Genomic DNA, 9688 nt, shown 5'->3' on the forward strand with positions numbered 1-9688 from the left:
GCAGTAAGCACTGAGAACAGATGGTATTTATTTGCTCCCCCACTGAGCAAATTAGGCACAAGGCCGTTTTTAATGTGAGGTAAAAACCAGCTCCCCTAAAAGTAGGCAAAAAGGGGGCACTCTGGTTACCAAAAATAATAATTGTCCCAGTATAGAGGGTTTCCCCTCCATTGACTGGTACAAATTATCTTAAGTGCAGCATCTGCCGGAACAGATGGTATTTATTTGCTCCCCCACCGAGCAAATTAGGCACAAGGCCGATTTTTAATGTGAGGAGTGAAGGGAGGGGGAAGGGAAAAAGGGGACCAGCTCCCGAGAGGTGGGAAATGGGAGCTGGTTAATGGTCAGGCATGTGGGGTTGCCCCCACATCTGGTCTTTGCTAGTCATAGCTTGCAGTATCTGCCGGAACAGATGGTGTTTATTTGCTCCCCCACTGAGCAAATTAGGCACAAGGCCGTTTTTAATGTGAGGTAAAAACCAGCTCCCCTAAAAGGGGTCACTCTGGTTACCAAAAATAATAATTGTCCCAGTATAGAGGGTTTCCCCTCCATTGACTGGTACAAATTATGTTAAGTGCAGCATCTGCCGGAACAGATACTACACTTTGATCTTGGCCAAAAGGCCAAGAAGTTATTTAGTCGTACCGGCCCCGGACCTGGCATTATCTACTGCCAGGCCCTCATTTGGGGTCCGATACAACTTAGGCACCAAGGCCAGTAAGGGGGAAGTGGGGAAGAAAACGGGACTTTGCTAAATTTGCTAGCTAAACTTGCGTTAGAAAGCAAGTATTTTATTTAGAAACACCTATACTAGATTCTATCATACCACAACCGCCTACATTCTTACCAGGACCTACTTAAAAAGACAGCTCCCCAGCTTATCGGGATGGCGGGCGACTCTCGTACTGTAAAGAAAGAAATATGTACAAAAAACAAAACAAAATGATATTTACAAACTTAAAGTATTTTTTTTTTTTTTTTTTTTTTATATATAAAACAAATGGGGGTGAGATGATGGGGAGGGGGGCAAACTAAGATACACCCAAAAAGAAAGAAAAAGAAAAACAACTTAATAAAATGCCTATGGGGGCGGGTTAGTAAGGGGACCCTCCCTACCTAACGGCTGGTCTGTCGTATGAAACGCCCACTGTATTCCAGTCCACTTCCCCCGGGGGGAAAAAGGGTGAAAGCAAGCAGGTCGTTCCCTAGGGGGGAGTGGAGGAAATAGGGACTTGTAAGAAAAATAACTTAGGGTCGGGGATAACAGGGATGGATGGCGTCTTCCAAGATAAAAATACGTAAAGGATACAATCGGGCCGAGGAAAAAATAAAACTGGTGGACTTTGGGCATCATTGGAAGCTCTCCTAGTGCCAATCTATCAAAAAACAAAGATCTATAGGGGACAGGATCAAACTCACATTCACCCTAGTCTAGGCCCTAAATAAAGTATAAGCTTTCCACTCTAGGTGGTTACTCTGCCTAACTAGCAAACCTACTCCTACCCATGATTACGGGGTAAACCCCGTATTAACATATGAAGGGGCTGGGTTCCGAGTGTACGACAATCGAAACTTCAGCACCTCCAGAAGAATACTACTAGGGTGGAAACACAAGCTCATACCTAGCTCCTCGTCGGATGCACAAACTAGTGTTGTGCACCCATCTTCTATCAAAGTCGATGCGGGGCAACCTTTCCCAATCACATCTGATTTTCGTTTTAAGTTGATGCTTAAAACGAACAACCAGATCCCGATCGGAAACAGACCGCCCCTCATAGACGATGTCTAGACGTGAAACCCACGTCACTAACCTAGCTACAGCCAGTATCACCAGAAACACCGCCCGTTTCTCCCTGATAAACGGCGGGTCCACATTGTCAACCACGTACGCTAAATCAAGTGGCACCGACCGCTCGGGGTCGATGCGAGCCGTTACCCCTTCGACATACCTCCAGAGACTCCGTACCCCGCTGCAAAGAAAGAACGCGTGTTCACGCGTTTCGTCCTCGTTCTCATCGTTGCAGCGTGGGCACGGGGGATAATAATAATCGGGATCCCTGAAAACCCTGGCAAGTCGGTCGAAGAGAGGCAACGCATCCCGGACTAGCCTCCACGTTATTGAGAATTCAGCATTACTTATGTAGCTACTGGCAGGCGCCCAACTCCAAAGCGAGAGAACTTCCCCCCTCGACAGATGTAGCCGCTCCACCAGTGGATCTTTCGCGGTGCCCTCCACTAACTCCTCATATAGCCTCCACCTAGGCCGTGCAAGGTCACTGGACCCCGGCAATGCCCTAAGGGCGGCTCGGCATTCGGTCAGGAAGCGCCCTTCCCCCGCTGGTCGACGGCGACCTTCGGCGGCGGGGTCGGTTAACAGCCGTGGGAAAGCGTGCTCCACGGCCGGTACCCAGGGTGCCTCGTCTATCAGTGTCCGACTCAGGAACGCCAGTCTTTCTGCGTGTTGATGGCTGCGCAGATCAGGCATCCCCAAGCCTCCATCGCTAAGCTTCTGCGTACAGACCTGTCTACGGACATACGGCTTTCCTCCCTTCCAAAGCAGTTTGAAAAGGAGTCGCTCCAAAGCCTTACAGCGGTCCGCAGGCAGGGGAAGAACAGATAAACGGTAAAGGATCAACGGAAACACGTAAGTGGCGCATGCCTCCGCACGACCCTTCAAGGACAATCTCCTCCGAATCCAAGTCCCGACAGACGATTCGACCTTAGTCTGTACCTCCGACCAATTCTAGTCCAGCTGGAGATCCGGCCCGAACCACACACCGAGGATCTTAACCGGGCCATCAGTCCAGCCGAACGCACCTGGAAGCGAGTTTACCCCGGTCCAGGCGCTCAACCGCAGGCCGACGGACTTGCTGCGATTGATCACGGCCCCTGTGACAACTTCGTACTCAGCGATCGCCTCTATCACCGCTTCGATGTCGTTACGACTGGCTGCGAAAACGGTGACGTCATCAGCGTACGCGGACACCCTGGCAACTCGGCCGCCAGGTAGAGCAATGCCGCGTAGGACTGGTCTCGCCGCCTCGTCCCTTAATTTGCGAAGGAAGGGCTCCAACGCCAGGACATAGAGCAGAGGCGACAGCGGACAGCCCTGCCGCACCGACCGGGAGACCCCAAAGGACTCCGACAACCTACCATTGACTTGCACCACCACCGCGGGGTCACGATACAGGGCGGAGATCCACTTGCGGAAGTCCGGACCAAAGCCGGCGGCCTCCACAACAGCCCTCAGGAACCCATGGTCCACCCTATCGAACGCCTTGGACTGATCTAAATTGATCAGCGCGGCTTCCGTGTCGTCTTCTAACCCCTCTATTATCGTGCGAACCAAGTGCAGATTGTTTTGAATTGTTCGACCCTTCACAGCGTAGTTCTGATCCGGTTCGACCAACTCGTCGATAACGACCTGCAGTCGGTTCGCAAGAATACGGGCCAAAATCTTAAAATCTGCGTTAAGCAGAGTTATGGGCCTATAATCATCTAGGTTCCCCCCTCCATGTTGGTTTCCCTTCTTCAGAAGCGTGACCACTCCTTTGGTTACCTGCCTCGGGATTGAATCCTGGGCAAACCAGTGGTTAAACACGCCCGTCAAAAGGGGCACAAACATGGGCGACAGCCTCAAGTACAGTTCGTAGGGCAAACCATCGAGCCCCGGAGATCTGTTGTGGCCAACCTGCTTCAACGCAGTAATGACCTCACGCTCCGTAACCACCCCCTCGCAACTAGCCGCTCGGGCCGCAGTAAGGCGGGGCGAGCCAGCTAAATAGCTGCCAAACTCCTGGCCGCGGAGTCTGGGTAGTTTGGTGAAGCGCTCCTCCAAATGTTGCCGAAACCCATTGCAGATCTCCCGCGTCGACACGAGAGAACGTCATTCCAGGTTTTTCACCTCCCGAATGTACCCATCCGAGCCGCGTCTTAAAGCGGCCCCACGCTCAACAGCGTCAACGTTCACGGCTTCGTTGGAGACTCCCTTTAACCTAGCCCTAACTACTTGACCTTCATATCGCTTGCTAGCCAAGCGACTGAGGTCCCCCTTAATTAGTGCTAGATCTAGGGAATCCCCCCCTGCCACCGCCCGGGTCAATCTATCCTCTAGGTGCTTTTTGGTCCGAGCCCTAGTTAAAGCGAGGCTTTGGCTATATTGGACACAAAAATGCCTAATGGTGACCTTAAGATTAACCCACCATCTACTCCCGGTAACCGCCCCCACTAACTCCCTCTGAATTAGTGTCGACAGCTGCTCCCGGAAGTCGACCGACTCCAACAAGGAGGCGTTCATCTTCCAGTAGCCAGCCAACCTAGGCCTATTACCTAACTTCAAACGGGCCAACACGAGTTTGTGGTCCGAATGACCTAACCAGTGGAACGTGGGACAAGATAGAAAATCTACGTCGCCCCTTCTAATTAACATCCTGTCCAAGTATGTACTTGGACAGGCGGCCGCACTAGTATGCCACGTCCACATCTCCCTCCCGGGGTGATCCAGACGGAACCTGTCGACCAGATCGCACGAGGCCATCAGGTCAGACAGGCTGCTATCACACCTACCCTGCCCGCTAGGCCCCCCGACCTTATCTAAATTGGGGTCCAGGATGGCATTCCAGTCCCCCATTAATACTACCCGCTCCGGACCCGAAGAGAGAAGCCCCTCCACCCGCCGAAAAAAGGAAACCCTCTCACTTAGGATGTTGGGCGCATAAACTGCCATGATCCGGAACGCGCCGCTGCTAACGGCAACATCGACCACGACCAGCCTCCCATGAGCGTCCGCATGAACAAGTGTAACCGTCGCAGATAGGGTGCGACTTACTAGCACAGAAACCCCCCGGCTCTGGATACTGCCATATGCTGAGTAAACGTCAAAATCGTTCACCAGCACATCGCAGTCCCCAGCCCCAACAAAGTGGGTCTCCTGAATTGCAGCTATGTCTACCTCAAGGGCCATGAGGTCCCTCAGCACGCGAGAAGCCTTGCTTCGAGACCTCATGCCCCTCGCATTCAAACTAGCTAGGTTTAAGCTTGTGGCCATGTTTCCCTAACTAGTAATATTCTTCTATCAAGGGTCTGAAATCCTCGGGGGAAAGGGCGTCAAAGGTTTGCCCAAGACTGCCCGTGAGCAGGACAGGCGTAAGCCGCCCGTCTTTGGCCAGACCTCCCACGTCCAGGGGGAACGTCAACTTTAGTGCCCTATAAAAGGAGGGGTGAACGTATAACGGGACCCTCCCTTCACATTGCTTCTCTATTTGTTCCAAGGATGGGTGCTCCCCGTCAACTAGTTTGATGCCCGGAAACGCGGTTTTCCCTTCCTCTAACATCCTCCAGAGGGCCTTCGCTCGCCCTCCCCTGTTTGGTCTTACAAAGGTGATCAGATGTGGAGCATCTGGAAAGTTTCGGGGGTCTGTGACGCTTTTCCCCTCCACCGTCTTCAGGGTTTCCAGGACTCGCAGATACTTCTTCTGCGTCCCGCTGACATCACTGACGGCTTCCTCCACTTCACAAAGACGGACCCCCGGCCAGAATGGAGACTTTCTGGTCTTCTCCTTCCTGGGGGCCGTCGTCTCCTTGTCTTGGTCTACCACTTTCGAAACTGGAGCCGCTGTATCTTGCTCCGGGGTGTTACACAGGGGAGGGGTGGGCCGAGCTTCCTCTGGGGAAAATGGTGTTGGAGGCTCGGTTGACTGGTCTTCCACCATTGCCTCTTCTGCTAGGGATTTCCGAGGGGGAGATTCCATTCGAGAAGCTTTGTTGGATTCCTTCTTTTCTTTTTTCTTTTCCGTCAGTTTTTCAGAGGACTCTCCTTCCTCCCCCTCCGACTCCGAGGAGCTCACCCTCAATTTCCTCTTCGCGGTCGCCGCCGCTGGTCTTGCAGGCGCTGGTGGGGCGTCCGCCTCCTTTTTTCTGCCCTTCTTGGCGACGACCTTACTCCAGGCTCCTCCTTCTTCATTTTCAACCTTCTTTTCCTCCGCTGCTTCTTTTCCTTTGGCTCCCGCTGTCTGCTGTTCCTGCTCCTTTCTTTGGGGGCAGAAGCGGGCCACGTGTCCGGGCTTCGCACACTGCCAGCAATATGGCCTCCTTCCCTCCACTATTACGGCCATCTGCCAGCCCTCACAGGTCAGTTGAGCCGGGATCTTATGGAAGTTCTCCCGGTTAACTCTCATATATATTTTGTATGACCCAGTTTGGATGTTGCGAGGTCCCTTCGTTGGGTTGATTTCTTCGACCTCTCCAAACTGGGCCAGAGTGGCACCCAGCTGGTCTTCACCGATGAAACTAGGAACCCCGAGTACAGTTACCCCTGCTCTCCTTTTCGACATGTACTCGGGGCGGAGCCGCAGGTTCTTCCAGGTAATGTCTCCTCCTGCAAGCCTTTCTGCTTCCTCCTTGGTTGGTAGGAGAAGATCCCATGTGGCATGATATCTTCGTACGAGATACTTGACGGGGATGTTCAAATCGCCAAGGATCTCGCACATCTTCTCCAGGGGCACTCCTGTCAGCCCCTTTCCATTACCCTCCAAAGTTACCAGGGAGACCGTCCTTTCCTTGATGTCTTCCATCGTTCCTGGAACAATCACCAACTGGTTGCCACTCACATATTCCTTGTATCTACCTTCCAATAGGTCCCGGTAGTATTGGGGCGACTTCTTCTCCAGCTTCTTCTGGCCCCATACGTTTGCTGCTTTTTTGGCTGGAATACTGTGCCCGACTCGTGCTGTTACTGCTGCTGCTTCCACTGCTGCTGGACGTCCTGCTTGCCCCGGCGGTATCGGCGAACAGTCGCTCTGTGTGAGGGCTGGCCACTCAAAAAGATCGTCTGGCGTCTCCCTACCGGATTCTACCGTCCCCGGGGAGCACCCATCCACCACAATAACCTCGGCCGACCTAGTTCGTCTTAGCCCCTCTACCGACTCCTTACTCGGGCTAACCTTTGCTGATTGGGACCTTGTCAGAGGGACCCTGGGTTCCTCCTCCAAGACCCACCACTTCTTAACGGGACGCTTCTTTTTTTTCTCCCCAACCGCTGGGGCCCCCATTGCAGCGTACATCATGCCGCCTAGGTTGCCTTTCTCGGCGACAACCCCCTGCACGGCATTCGGCTCTGTCTCGACCCTGGGGGCGGCGACCCCTGCTCCCGTTCCTGCACTGGTGCTGCCTTTCGGGGTGGCAACACCCGACTCGACCCTACTGGGGGTGGCGACCCCCGCTCGCGATCCGGACAACTCTGGGGCGGCGACCCCGGAAACCCTTCTCGAACTGGGGGTGCCTTGCGGGACGGCACCCCCCGGACCCTTCACGACCGCTACACCTGGGGCGTCCCCCAAGGTGGCAGGAGCAGAGGCCTGCTCCATCTATGTGTTGGCCCAAGGCCCGGCTAGACACCCGCCGATTCGGAAACCAAGGGGACCTTCGCCTAAAGAGGCACGTCGGTTTCCCTTGGCCCTGCCGGCTGCTTAAGTGCTAGCTGGACCCCGGACTATCTGAAAAGGAAAGAGAAAAACAGTTAATAGGTCTTTGCGGGTCCAAATCCCCAAAGAAGGGGCTGGTCCTTGCAAAGAACAAGCAAAAAAAAAATTAGACTTTTAACCAATGGCTAAAAGCCACGACTTGAACCAGTGTCAGACTTCAGTAAGTACTGAGAACAGATACTACACTTTGATCTGTCACGAGGGCCGAGAAAGTCGTCTTGGCCAAAAGGCCAAGAAAAGATCTCCCAAATTACCACACGTTTTATAATTTTTAACACTGTAATAATAAATGATTTTGTCATAGCAAGGAAGTTTCAGTAATTATATACCTTTTAAATTTTCTATTTTTATTTTAACAAAATGTAAAGACTATAAGGGGGCGAATAAATTAAGAATAAATAAATAAATATAAGGTTTACGAATACAAGGCCATAGCCATTAGTCGCGTGCTCTCGTGTAATGAATGAATGCGTGAATGTAGGATTGACATGAAATTCTTAAAGATAAACTAAAATGACCGAAAAATGGGCTGAAATGATTAAATAAATAAAAAGTAAATGACTTAGAATGACTTTAATGAACTTAAGGATGAATTGAATGACCTTAAGAATGACTTGAATAATCTGGAGAATGACTTGAACGGCTTTGAGACTGACTGGTTGTAAAGTGAGTGATCATTTTACATTAAATTAATACAGAAAAGTGATCCCCCACTTTATATCACAATAAGTACAGCATGTAGTAAGAAGAGATACTACACTTTGATTTTGGCCAAAAGTCCAAGAAAAGCTGTATATATTTGCTCCCCCACCGAGCAAATTAGGCACAAAGCCGATTTTTAATGTGAGGAGTGAAGAGGAAATGGGGAATAACTCCCCGGGCAGCTGGATAGTGACAATTGGTATGAAGGGTTGCTCCTTCATTGACCAAGGTCTTATATGTGGGGTCGCCCCCACATATGGTCCTTGTTTGCAGTATCTGCTGGAACAGACACTACACTTTGATCCCGGCCCGAAGGCCAAGAAAACCTTAAAACGCTAAGAACAGCATCTATTAACAACATAAGAGCAGATTTAGAGACAAAATAAATAGATTTCGCAAAAATATGAACAATATAACTTATTTGTGTGAAATCCACAAAGAAATTTAAAAAAAGCAATATCTAAGGTAAAGACATAAAAATCTCCGAGCAAACGTATAAACATCTCCGTTAACTATTTAGCGTCTTAGTATCCTGTTTACATGTGAACACATGTATAATTCATCACTCTGTCAAGTGTTCACATTTTGTTTTTATTATAGCGTTTTAATTCTATATAAACGCGTTCCTATCTACAAAAATGATGTCTCTGCTTTTATTGAACTAAGAACAATGCACAAAGCGAAAACGTAATTTGTTCTGACCTTAAAAACCGCATTATTTTCGACTATTCTCTGAGGCAGAATAACGCAACGTTAAACTAAACAAACTTTTAAATTTAATAAAGCATAACAAATCAAGAAACATGATCATGTTTCGCTTTCATTATTCAAAGCACCTATGTGATCAATCTTGCTGTAATATAGCGCGTAGTATGCCCCGTGTTTGCGAAAATCAGCAGCAGCCGTAGGATAGCTAACTCGCGAAAATATTCACAGCAACAGCAGTAGCCGTTTTGCGATATGCAAATTAGCAAGTGTGCGCGAGCTTGCGTGACAAGAAACGGAGAAGCAATACGCCATGCCGTAAAGGGAGACGCAAAGTGCACCGGGGAAGATACACGTGTGAAAACGAGAGTTAGGAAAACTTTTAAAAAGCATATGCTTTACGGCAGAGAGTTGTAAAACACATGTGAAAATACTTTGGAATGATAATAAAATGCGTTATTTTGGAAGAACCACGAATAAATGTATTTCATTTGCATATTCAAAAAAATGCTGAGTTGGATTCTTCTTCTTTCCTTGTGTTTTTGTGCCTGCGACTGTATCACACAATGTGTGTGTCTGAGTGGTTTAAATGTAACGGTTATGCTAAAGTGTTATAGCTAAATTACATTCCTTCTTTAAATTTAAAAAATAACATTAATAGAGCATAAAGATTTCCAGAAATTAAATCAACCAGGGTTACTTCCCTTTATTCAAAGCATCTACGGTCTCTCACTTCTTAATTTTGTCCAACAGATATAAGAACAATAAAAAAAAAAACATGGATGATTTTATGTTTTTAG

The 9688-nt window shown here is 49.6% G+C and overlaps 1 pseudogene; it reads right to left on the minus strand.

Moving 5' to 3' along the window:
* Positions 1–422: 422 nt before the first annotated feature.
* Positions 423–635, minus strand: LOC145256586 (U2 spliceosomal RNA; annotated as a pseudogene).
* Between the last annotated feature and the right edge of the window lie 9053 nt (positions 636–9688).

The sequence above is a fragment of the Euprymna scolopes genome, chromosome 32 (genome assembly GCF_053919585.1).
Source record: "Euprymna scolopes isolate OS-2025 chromosome 32, ASM5391958v1, whole genome shotgun sequence".
NCBI lineage: Eukaryota > Metazoa > Mollusca > Cephalopoda > Sepiida > Sepiolidae > Euprymna > Euprymna scolopes.